The sequence below is a fragment of the Berghia stephanieae genome, chromosome 4 (assembly GCF_034508935.2).
Source record: "Berghia stephanieae isolate SIO BIC M18660-M18661 chromosome 4, UCSD_Bste_1.3, whole genome shotgun sequence".
NCBI classification, from domain to species: Eukaryota; Metazoa; Mollusca; class Gastropoda; order Nudibranchia; family Aeolidiidae; genus Berghia; species Berghia stephanieae.
The window spans coordinates 37,769,536-37,782,576 of NC_088363.1; positions in this window are offsets into that span (position 1 = coordinate 37,769,536).

A 13,041-nucleotide genomic window follows, 5' to 3' on the forward strand; every position below is an offset into this window, starting at 1 on the left:
AGTTCTTTGATTTGTTGTTTCTAAATATGTTTGATCTTTTTTGAGATTTTTGATTCAATGTTGTTGGAAGTGAAGTTGGTGTACGCCCTCGGTATTTGGTTCCTTGTTTGAAGCAATCATTCATCGAGGTTTGTGATGCAATATCTTCATCTCGTGAGCACGTGTCCGAACAATTTCCATCTTTGTTTCTTTATTCGCGTACTGACTGGTTGCACCAGACATAGGAAGATAAGTTGTACATTAACTTTCTCCTTACCAGTTATTTTCAGAATTCTACCCGAAACTTCATAGCCACCCAACACAAAAATAGATTATTCAAACAGATAAGTAACGAGTATATTCTATTTTTGTTTTCAGAAAAATGAGCTCTGCAACGCAATGTCAAGTTTTTATAGCTGTAACTTACTATAACAAAATGAAATCAGAATAAGAAAACTGTTGATTGCATCGTAAGAAATGTGACGATTTTTCCTATATGTGGTAAGGTGAGAGTTAAAATGTACATTAAATATGTATGCACAAGGGCACATCACCCATTGTTTCAGATTAATAGAACCAAGAAACTTATCTCGTGTGTCATATTTCTGGGTCCATATTTGCTTGTAAGCATTGTACTCAGTGTGGTTCAGCGGTATGGTTTTTGCTTCGGAATCATAAGGCACCAAGTTCGGCTACCCTGCCGCGGTATCATGTGGCCTTGAACAATTCACCTCGTCCTAACTCACTTTGAGGCCATGTGCTGCGCTGAGCCACGCCGATGTGTTATGCTTTGTCAGAAAGAGGCAGTTACCGTTTCTGGGACATGAGTGTAGAAGAAAAGGAATAGAAACGTTGGTAACATCTGGGATGATCGAAGGAAAGTGATCTAGATGAAAACGATGAATGACATATCTAAATAACTTACGAATGGCCAAAGATGATTAAAAAAGCAACACAGACTTCATGCACACTGCAAAGGATCGTGAAACATGGAGACAGCTGACCGGCATCGTGCTCAAGAGCACAAGGCATGATGGATGATGACTGTTAATTTATTTTTTTATTGAATGAGTTAATCATAAAACTTTCCTTATGAATCATTTTGTATTTTTATGTTGTCATATTCAGTTCATTTGATTTCATTACTAAAATGGCCTAAATTGATGTGTAGCTGTGGAGTGCATATATTTGATTTTGTCTTGATTACAGAAATGTTAGCAATTCACATAATCATATAACAAAAAACCCATATTTTAACATTTGGCCAGACAACTCGTCCTTCAAATATCGATCGATTTAAATTACCCTCATCTTGGAAAAAAAAACAACTACCAAACGATACTTCGCGAAGTCCCAAATTTGATAGTTTTTTGCCAAGATGAAGGTCATTTAAATCGATCGATATTTGAAGGACGAGTTTTCTGGCCAAATTTTAAAATAATATGGGTTTTCCCAGAGTACGGCAGAATTGCATGTATCGCTCTGTGACAGAACAACTATCATTGCTTGACATGGGGAATGACCTCCTTCACATTAAAGTATGACCGACCATCACCAAACGGAACTATGCCAAGATTGATTAGTTGATAAGATTGCATTTATATTTTAAAATACACTTGATATTTCCCTTCATTCATCCTCACAGGGATTCTGTCTTAAAAGTCTACTCCAACCGAAAATTAGAATAACCGGATATAATAATTATATGACACTTGTTTCAATATCAATGGTCCAGATAGATCACCAATTCAGTCGGATTTTTTTTCTGAAGCTCTGTCTACTCAGTAGTTAATCAGAAGCTGAATTTGTTAGATCTGGCGGAAAGTACTGTCCGATAGACGAGCGTTCCACCCAAAGGATAGCAAACAATTACTCTTGTCCGTTTTACGCTAAAGAAACGGGGATAAACTCCGGCTCTAGGGGCCTTGTGGCTCTGAAGAACTAATTTGGATAAGATATGGGGAGAGGTGAGAAGAGAGTGGGGGGAGGGGGTCAATTCACTGCTTAACCAGACCACTAAGAAACAAAGACAGAACAAAATGTCCGTCTGAAAGGCTGGGGATTGACACATAGAAATGAATGTGTCATAAACAGAGACTGACCTTATCTCGAGTTATCTATGTAATGTGAACCAGTGACTCAAAACGGTATTATGCCGGAATGGTTTGGATGCTAAACACTGATACCGCTTTCGGATCGGAAGGTCCCGGGTTTGAACCTCGCTCGGCGCATCGTTGAGTCCTTGGAAAAGGATCTTTACTCACATTCTTTCACCGTACTCATGTGTAAAATGAGTACCTGGCCATTAACAGAGTTGTCTCTGTCCGAAAAAAAATTGTAATATCACCTAAAATGCGTCACCGTCATGTCTGTCCCGTCTTAGATGTTAAGTGTTGCTGTTGACCACGGACCCCTTGTAAAAACGCTTTGAGCACGTTTAGTGCCTATTGCAGTGGATGAAAATTCAACTTTTTTTAAACTATCAAACTTGAGTTAAATGGTATCTCATCTTTTATCGAGGACATGAAAAATAGTTCCTTAGAATGACAAGTAATAGAATTTGGCATTTCTTTTACTTTATAATCACTTTATTTAACATCTCATTCCATCCCGGCATAAAACCGGTTTGACGTGATGAGTCACATATAGTGACCAATTCATTGTTTCATTACGACGATCGATATTTTCAGGTTAAAGCAATACAATATTTAATCTGAAATTCTGAGAGTAACTTGACAAAGTTTCATTGATAAAAATGCATCCAATGCGAATGTATACGACGGTCGGGGGACCAAACCAAACCTCTGAAGACCCGAGGTCTAATCCGCCACTCATAAATTAAATACAACATGGTGGGGCAAAGCTCGTATGTAGACTTCAGAGTATTTATCCGCCGATCATGAAAATCGGGGCTTCAGAGTTTTGATCCCCCGATCATGAAAATCGGGACCTCAGAGGGTTGATCCGCCGATCATGAAAATTGGGTCTTCAGAGTTTTGATCCCCCGATCATGAAAATCGGGTCTTCAGAGTTTTGATCCCCCGATCATGAAAATCGGGACTTCAGAGGGTTGATCCGCTGACCATCGATTTTTGTTTTTTCTCTCGCAAATTTTCAAAAATTATTTTTTTCATTTTTTTTTTCACTTAAACTCACTTGGCATAATTGTGTTGATGTCTACAAATTACTAAATAGACACATTGGACACGTGTCTTATGAATTCAAACCAACGTGCACATATTTACAGGTCTGATCACCCAATTCCTTACCGGCTCATTGTTGTTGTAATGAAGAACTTTAAAAAATGGCGCAAAATATTGTCGTCCATTACAACAATGTTAAGCTAGATCCATAATAAGAGGGTTCGGAAGTCAGACCTGCAATTAAGTGCACGTCGCTTCAAACGCATTAGTCATAATCGTGTTTATTGTTACAAATTGCCACATTCAGGTAGGACAAACACATCTGCATCCAATTGCTATTGCTATATTATATATATTGTTTTATTTCATCCTATTATAGTGTTGTTGGATTTTATCCCTAGTCTAGTCTTCCGGTGAAATAGTATATTTATAATTTATGAATGTAGATTATTATCATTATTTATATACCTCACAAGTTAAATGTGAAACACGATACTGTACTTGTCTAACGGAACGAATATCGTATCTCGTAGATATAACATAGAGAAGCAGCTCATTAAAAAATTGTTGCTAGATATATCGCTTTTTCATTATCTTTATTTTAAATTCAGGTTGTGCTTTGGATCTCTGTACAATTTTTCAATACGCTTCAACGGTCGTAACGTCACTTCCCTCGTAATGAATCATGGTAACTTAGTAACTGGCTCTTAGTAAACTATTGGAACAGTGGCGGACGCTCTTATGAAATATTTCTCCGACGAGCATAAAAGCGTATCTAGAGGGAAAAACATTTTAAATCTGATCATGTTTTGACTTTTACACACTCTAAAAGTTCAAGCCAGCATGAAGAATAAAAAGTACAGATTTTCTTTGTTTAGAACCACGGTGGCCGTGACATCAGACTATTGAATCCAATTGCGCGATGGAATTAAATGGCGTCGTCACAAAGTGTGCACAAATTATAATCTACGTGTATAATATTATGACTGGTATATGATAACTGATCATTGAATGAAAATATTGTACTTAATGTGTTCCCAACTTAATACAATGAAGTCACAAAAATAGACAGTTTTACGCACAGGTACCTACATGTGTATGCAGGGTGTCCATAAAGTCTGGACACATAGGATAGTTAATTTTGAATACTATTTTGAAAAATATTTAACTTTACTGTGTCCAGACTTTACGAACACCCTGTATTATAATAATTTAGACAATGGAGAAAGCAAAAAGATTTTTCAAAAATTAGAAAAAGACTATTTAAAAACCTAATCTTTGACTTTGACTGTGGAATTTCGATTTTACTTGAATCACAATACTTTAATAAGGCTTCACTCGAATAGCTTACTCTCGCGAGGTCCAAGGAATGAAATGTTTTGCCGAAATTAGGATCGCATTAGATCGATCAATAACCGAAGGACGAGTTTTCTGGCCAAATTTTCCCGAGTGCGGCAGTTAACTGGTAAAGAAAAACAAGAAAAAAATGAAGGCGCGGGGGATGGGGGGAGGGTGTGTGTGTGTGCTATAATGTCAATTATCACCGCTTTGAGGCATTCGGTCACAAATTAAAATCTTATTGTCAGTTCGTGACATACGTCGTGAGATGTTAAATATTTAACACGGATGTGATTGAATCCACGTGCTTTAACACATTGCCAAGCAATATCACCTTTGTATATACAATGTCATTAAAATGTGATTGTTGTTCTATTAGAACATGGAATTCTCACGTTTATCATTATTTATATATTATCATGCGATGAGCAAATGCGATTGACACTCATTTATGTCCTTTTCTATTAACAAATAATTCGTGAATATTTTGCATTATAACATAAGATGTTCATTACCTTGTTCCTTTTCATGGGCTCTGATATGTGGCTCAAAAGTGTCGGTGTATGCTCCAACTAAATTTCTATAAAATGTAACAAATAATAATGACCCTTGATAAATGTTTATTACTTACCTTATTACAGACTATCTATATCAAATCTCCCTTAAACGTCAATATATCACCAAGATATATTCGATCCTCTATCTCCATTCAACTCGAAACTAGACCGTCTACATCAAGAACAACATTTTCCAACAGATCTTTCTCTAATACAGCTCCAAAAAGTCTGGAATTCCCTGTCACCCACGACCAGAATTTAACTTTCAACTCTTTCAAGTCCAATTTAAAATAGCATTTACTTAATTTAGTTTATTGTTCTTCAAACTAAGTTTTCAGTGCTGTAGTTTTTATTTTATTTTTCCTTTGTAAATTCGTGTTTTATTGTAAAGCGCCTTAGAGCATGGGGTCATGGCATTTGCGCGATATACATATGATTTATCATTATTATTATTATCATTATTATTATTATTATTATTATTATTATTATTATTATTATTATATTATTATTATTATTATTATTATTATTATTATTATTATTATTATTATTTATTATTATTATTATTATTATTATTTGTTATTGTTGGCAATGTGTGTATTGTAGGTGTCCATACAAATAGCACAAGCAAATGGGGATTGTCATGTACTTACCTAAAGATCTGATAACAATAACTAACTGTAACTGCTCTTCATGTATAACATGTAATGTGGATGTCGTATAAAATTGAAGATAATACATTTGTAAAGATGTAAATCAATGATCCTTGTTGCCCTACCTCACAACTATTATAAAATCATAACACACCATGTTCTGAATAATAATAATGATATATCATAATACGCGGGCGGTGTTTAGCATTGTGTAAATATAAGCATCATTTTTGTGAATATTTTGTAAATATGAAAAACACACTAACTTAAGTACAATTTTACTACGCCAGGTCACAAAACAAAATGGGAGAGATTTAGGAATCTGAATTGAAAAGAGGTTTTCCAAAACTCCCTAACTCCGTTTTTCCCATTTTGAGATATCGGGGATGATTTCCCCTAAATGTCTCATTCGGTCTAATATTTTATCATATTTATACTTCAAATTCTCACAAATCTAGGGACACTCTTGTATCATTTAATGCTTAAAAATAATGTTTACGTTACAATTTTTTAACATGGATTGAAAATCTCAGAAAGCAGAAAAATCGACTTAAAGAGTTTTGGAAAACCAGACTTCAATTGTAATTTGCCTTTCTTAGACATAGATAACATTGAATCACTTTGGGTGCTTGGATCTTTTAATATAGTTTAGCTTTTTCTTTGAAAATTGGGATTGGCAAAATTATAATGTATTATTTTCTAAACAATAATAGACTTCACAATGATTTATTTTTAAAATATGGTTCTAATTCTGCTTATCCTATCATTCACAAGTTACTTTGCTTCTATCAAACATTTTGCGGCGCTGCGCTGTGGTCTATAATTAGATAATTTTCTTCTTTATTCGAGATAATAATTAAAGAAAAAGTTTACTACGATAGATTAAGTATTATATACCACGCACAAGACCGCATAACCACACGAATATATATATATATATGGTGGTCTTGTGGTCTTGTGGTATGATACTCGCTTTCGGATCGGTAGGTTCTGGGTTCGGCGCATATTTGAGTCCTTGGAAAAGACAATTTACTCACATGCTCTCACCGTACTCAGATGTAAAATGAGTACCCTACCATCAACAGCGTTGTCCCTGACGGAAAAATTGTAACATCGCCTAACAGGCGTCATGTCTCGTTCTATAATATGTTACGTGTTGCTGTTGGTGAGGGATTCCTTGTAAAGCGCTTTGAGGACATTCAGTGGATATTGCTCTATATAAAAGCCCTAAAGCTCTAATTCGTCTTATTACTTCGTTGTATTCACTTCTTCATTTCTTTATCTATTTAAAAAGCAGTCCGTTGGGGCAATATGGCCCATGAAGCGTGAGTATATCCTTGTTTCTATAACGGATAATAGTAATTACCTGCACCTCTTTGGATACCAAACCAGTCTGTCGCAAAGTACTTTCTCCCCAGGTCTCAATCCCTGCTGAGTAGACAGATAAAAACTCGACTTCACCCGGGATTAATCTCCGTCACTCTGCATGTGAAGTGAGTGTGTTTCCAACCAAGCTATTTTTTTGAAAGAGTAACTTAAATAATGAAACGTACAGCTTTGAAAAGTGGAATAATCTAAAAGCTAAAAATTTGATGGTTTAACTATTTTAAACACGAACAATAAATTATCAGCCGATTATAATTTGCTACTTGGGATGTATAATATGTGACTCTTCGCCTCAAAACGGTATTAAGTCGGGATGGTTAAGCTGTTGAAAATTGAATTTATAGCAAGATATATCCGACTTATGTTGAGTTTTTATGTTTTATTGAGGAGAATGGATACCATATTTTAGGGTACTGATGCCAGCACTTTATATTTGACCAGTTTAACACTTAATTCGGCTTTTAAGCATTTGGTTCGTTCCGACATAATAACGTTTGGAGACGATGGGTCACATATGAATTGACATGTTTAGAAAGATGAAATGGGAAATAACTATAACTGTTGCAATCCGGACAATCAAGAATGGAATATATGGCAATAATGATTTGCATAAACTGAATGCTGCTATGTGCAGTTAAGTTATAATTAATATTATCGTCATCATCATCATCGCCATTATCGATTGAGGAGTCAACTTTCAAAATCTGTCAAACTGCTTTTCTATCATTTAAGGAAAACTCCAATTTTTTTTGTTATCTGATTAGTTTATACGGTATACTTATTAAAGTGGAACATTATCGATGGCACCCAAGAACAACACCCGGAGTCTTTTTGAAATTTCCATATTTTTCTCATTGATAAATGAAAACGTTACTGCTTAAAATATATTTCGCGATTCCTTATAAAAGGAGCATTCTATGTCCTGCTCCACTTTTGTTTTTGTTTATTCACCTTAACAACGCCATTCTCACATCTCTTTTTTTTTCTTTAGTGTTTTCATTCATTTGTTTACTTGACAAAGAGGAAACCAGAAACTTCCAGATTTTCTGTTTTCGTTAATTGATTCAAGTGTATTTTGTTGGGTATTTTTTCTTGTTTATTTGATGTTGTTTTTTGTTTTTGTTTTTTTTCTGGTGATTCAATGGAGGCCAACAGATGGCTTAAGTGTGTTAACTCATTTACTGCCCGGTTATAGCCTAAGCATGTTTTTGAAAGTTGCCTCCTCTATTGTTACACGTGGGTAATTACCTACAATGTTCATTAATTAATATTACTTCAATCACACTATTATCATTAGCATTGACGTGATATCATATAATTATTGTTATTGTATTATGTACTATTCATCATTATCATCATTTACATCAATAGGATTCAATAGTCGTAACGTCACTTCCTTCCTAATGACGCATGGTAACTTAGCAACACTGGCTCTACACTATCGGAACAATGGCGGAGGCCCGTATGAAATATTTCAGCATACTAGCAAATCCAGAGGGAAAAAAACACATAAATTTGATCATGATTTACTTTTACACATTCTGGTCATAAGACATATGAAAAGTTCTAGCCAGTTTGAAGAATAAAAAGTAATGATTTTCTTTGTTTAGAACCAAGATGGCCGCCGTTGCCGGGCGGTGTGACGTCAGACCACTGAATCCAATTATCAGTTCTGCCCTCTACTTTGAAAGAACGTATTTTAAAATATTGGCGATAAAGCCAATATAATAAAAAGCCTGTCCTCCATATATCGATCGATTAAAAAAAAAAAAAACGCGAACGAATTAGAAGAAGAAGAAGATCGATTAAAATGACCCTCGTCTTCCATGAGACTTCACTGAAGTTGTAGATGGCTCTATTGAAGTGCCCGGACTAGTAGTATCGTCCGACTACTCTTCTATGTTCAAGATATCAATCCAGGTTCGGACGTCATCATCACATTTGTTGATGGTTTCAAATCCCCCTTCCAGTTTTGTCTCTGGGCAATCTAGTACAAGGTGGTTTGCATCTTGTGTGCTTGGTTACACTTTGGGCATGTTGGTGATGCTTGGAGCCCCCATTTGTGCATATTGGCAGCTGTTCTTGTATGTTTTGACCGTAGTCTATTTGCAGCTACCCAGTATTTTATCCAGTGCCCGAATTGAGAGCTTTTGACCATATGATGGTCATTTAATTGATCAATTTAAATTGAGGAACGAGTCTTCTGACGAAAATATAATAAGAAGTGTTTTTTTTCTTTCCAAGTATGGCAGAATTACCATTGTGATTATTGAAGATGTATTTGTTGTATGGTCAATAATAGAACAAGAAAAAATGATTCTCTGACTTGACTTTTTTATACCTGTTTTCCTTATTATTTAAAAAGTATTTTATGTTTGATATATTCTGATCGGCGTGTACTTATTTGCAGGTCTGATAACCCAATTCCTTATGGGCTCATTGTTGTTATCGAAATCTCAAAACATTACCCAAATTATTGTCCATTACAACACTGTTAAACTAGGCCTATAAGTGAATTCGGATGTCAGACCTGCATATATGTCTACGTCGGTCGTGGTAAACGTTTCAACCCGCGACATTGATAAATACCGTCGCTTAGGCATTCCATGAAAAAAATTAGATAATTCATTAAACAATCTTTTCATAATGTCAATAGGAACCACCACATCTGTTAGGCAACGTAAGCAAGTTAGAGGTTGATAGGTTTGTTTTTTTTTCCGAACGGAAAAAGAATAACAAAATTTCCTTAACCCTCTCTTTACCACGCATTGGGAAATCGTCACATTCGTTACGATGCAACTAACAATTGTATCGTCCTGATGTCTTTCGCCCACTTTGTCGGGGAAGCCTGATATTAAATTGGATTTTGAAACTAACCCATGCAATTTCTCAATTGAGGAGAGCATGTTTTGTTTCTTATCCTTTAGTTCAAGTTTTAACACAATAAATGAAAATATTTTAAAATGGAGTTTTTATATAGAGCAATATCCATCAAACGTGTTTAAAGCGCTTTACAAGGGGTCCCTTTCCAACAGCAAAACTTAACATTCAGCACCGGACATGACGAGCGTTAAGCGATTTTACAATTTTTGCGGACAGAAACAACGCTATTAACGACCAGGTGCCCGTGAGAGAATGTGAGTAAAGAGCCTTTTCCGAGGACTTAACTATGCGCCGAGTAAGAGTCTCGAACCCAGGACCTTCCAATCCGAAAGCGAGTGTCATAATATCACTAGACAACATAGCCGCACATTCTCACGCAATGTCGTCGAGACGGTCTCTAATAGTGTTTATATCATAAGGACACAGATGGTAATGAGAAGATAATATAGTCATTCAAACACGTACCCTTGTGGAGGATACAGGTATTTAAATTGTCCCAACTATCGGGAGCCTCTTTGGTGTAATGGTAGCACGTCTGACCGGTAATCAGAAGGTCTGAGGTTCGATCCCCAGTCGAGGTCGACTGATTTTTTTTGGGATGTTTTTTTTTTCGCTTATATTTCTCATTCCTGCTTTATCTAGCACCTTTCATACAAACTTGTTCAGTTCTTTATCAGCCATTCAAAGCCATTCGGCCCATGGAGCCGTAGTAGTTTATCCCGGTTTCTATAGCGTGAAACGGAAAATAGCTATTGGATAGGACGCTAGTCTATCGCAAAATACTTTCCGCCAGATCTAACAGACCCAGCTACCAAGTCACTGTTGGATGGGCAGGGACGGGATGTCATCCCAGCAGCATCGTTAAATTTGTAGAATCAGACAAGAAATGAATTGAGTAGGAAAGTGGGCTCGAACCCGCTGCCTTACTGGAACGACAACTCCATCTGACGGGGAGAGCGTGGCTCTACCATTTGAGCTATCCACCACTCCAAAAAAAAAAAAAAACACGAGGTTTCAAACTCTCCCCGGCCTCTTGAGGTCACGGTTCAACACACACAAAAACGTCGAGAAGTTTGACCAAGCGGAGTTGTTGTACCAGTAAGATCGCGAGTTCGAGCGCGGCCTTCGTAAAGTTATGGCCTGACACAGACCAGTCTTTTGCCACAAAAGAAAACAAATCGTGAGTTGTATTCAATAGTTCAACCAATGAAATAACTTGTTTCCATGAGCTCTACTAACGACAACTCACTAAACGGTGCAATAACAAATAATGACGTCAAACTGCCAGTTATTTTGGATTTCAGTATCAGGCTATAGATAGTATGCAGATGACGTCACTCAGCCTTTGTTATTGTTTTTGCCATCCGCGTTTGTGAGTTGTTATCACTAAACTGTATTAACCCGACTATAAAAGTTCATGGTTACACATAGTTTGTGTGTTGGTCCGTTATACTTCCGGATGGCAATGTTGTGAACTCCTTGGCCAAGCGCATTCTATCTATAACATAACGATGGCTATGGTTCGAGCCCCCATCGCCGCTGCGAAATTTGTATTATCTTTTGTCTTCTGGCACTTTCCTACTCACTTCATTTCTTGTTGTTATCAACATAAGTGCCTGCTCCACTCACTTTTCAGAACAAGTCATGTAGCCTTACAGGCGCTATTTTACACTTTGAAATTCTGTATTTATGTCCATAGCAGACAACATAGAGACAGGATTTTATTCCATTCAATATACATAATTATCTTGTTAGGCCGTTACAGTAAATGGCATAATCAGTCGGATGGTGAAAAAGTTTTGAACGGAGATAATGTCAACTTAAGTTAGAATTTCGTTGTTAAAATCAAAATTTTAATGAGTTCTTGTCATAAATTATTAGATAAATCAACCCTTTTTGTACATCTTCGGTAAAAAGTATCAAAGCTTAATTTCACTTCTAAAAGTTGTTGGATACCTTTCCCATACATCTTACCATAACTTCATGAAAAATCACCCCATTCACTTCAAATAAAGCAAAAAATGCATATTATTCTTTCAGAAATTGCAAAACGAAACAAAAATGCAAATCCAAAATTTTACCTTCTAACTGATTATGGCATGCACTTTTTATGATATCAATCACTGTCTAAACAAAAAGTAAATCATACATGAGTGAAATTGGGTTTTACGTGATAAGGGCCTTTTTCAATGACACACAGCGGGAGCTAGAGATTTGCCAACTTTCAGGTCATTGACGCAGCCATTCTTCACACTTTTGATACCAGACGAGACAAAAGACGTCAGACAATAAATTATAAACTCAAATACACGGATGACGAGATAATTAAGAATTCACTGTACTTTCGCTAATTATAAACCTTATCGTGTTATAGTATATTTAGATCTATAATACATCTCTCACCAGTGTTAGACTGTAGCCATCGTTAACTTATAGCCTAGAACTCTCGGGGACTTACAGTTTGACGTCATTCTTAAGGTTTGTACAGCGTCTAGTGAGTTGTCGTTAGAAGAGCACAAGGAAACAAGTGATTCCATTGGTTGAACTATTGAATACAACTCACGATTTGTTTTCTTTTGCAACCAAAGACTTGTATTTTTGACGTCATAAGTTAACGATGGCCACGGTAAGACCGAACGCCCTTTCAACAAGTCAATAATAGCTCAATTACCCACAACCAGCACAACGTTGTCCCTTATTGGGTGGCAATAATTATCACCTCACACTGAGGTAGTCTGAAGGGATTCCTCATGCCTCTAGACATATCCTCCCTGCCATTTCTAAATGGCACCATCCTTACAGTAATGTCTAGACTGGGAAATATCAATGTGTTATCCCAAGAGGTCTGGGCTAGTGTCAGCATGGAGTGATCTGCTCAAAGGCATGACCTGTTATTTTTAACAATAATTGTTAGACGGACGGATGGATGGATGGATGGAGAGCCGACATATCCCTGTAAATAATTAGTCAAATGATGAGTTTTAAAATTTTTAATTGTCTTTAAGAAATTCGTTCAGTTTTTAATTATTCTAGGACATTTATTCGCTAATGAAATTAGATTCAATCGGAATATTTATATAGAGTTTATACAAATTTACCATGCAC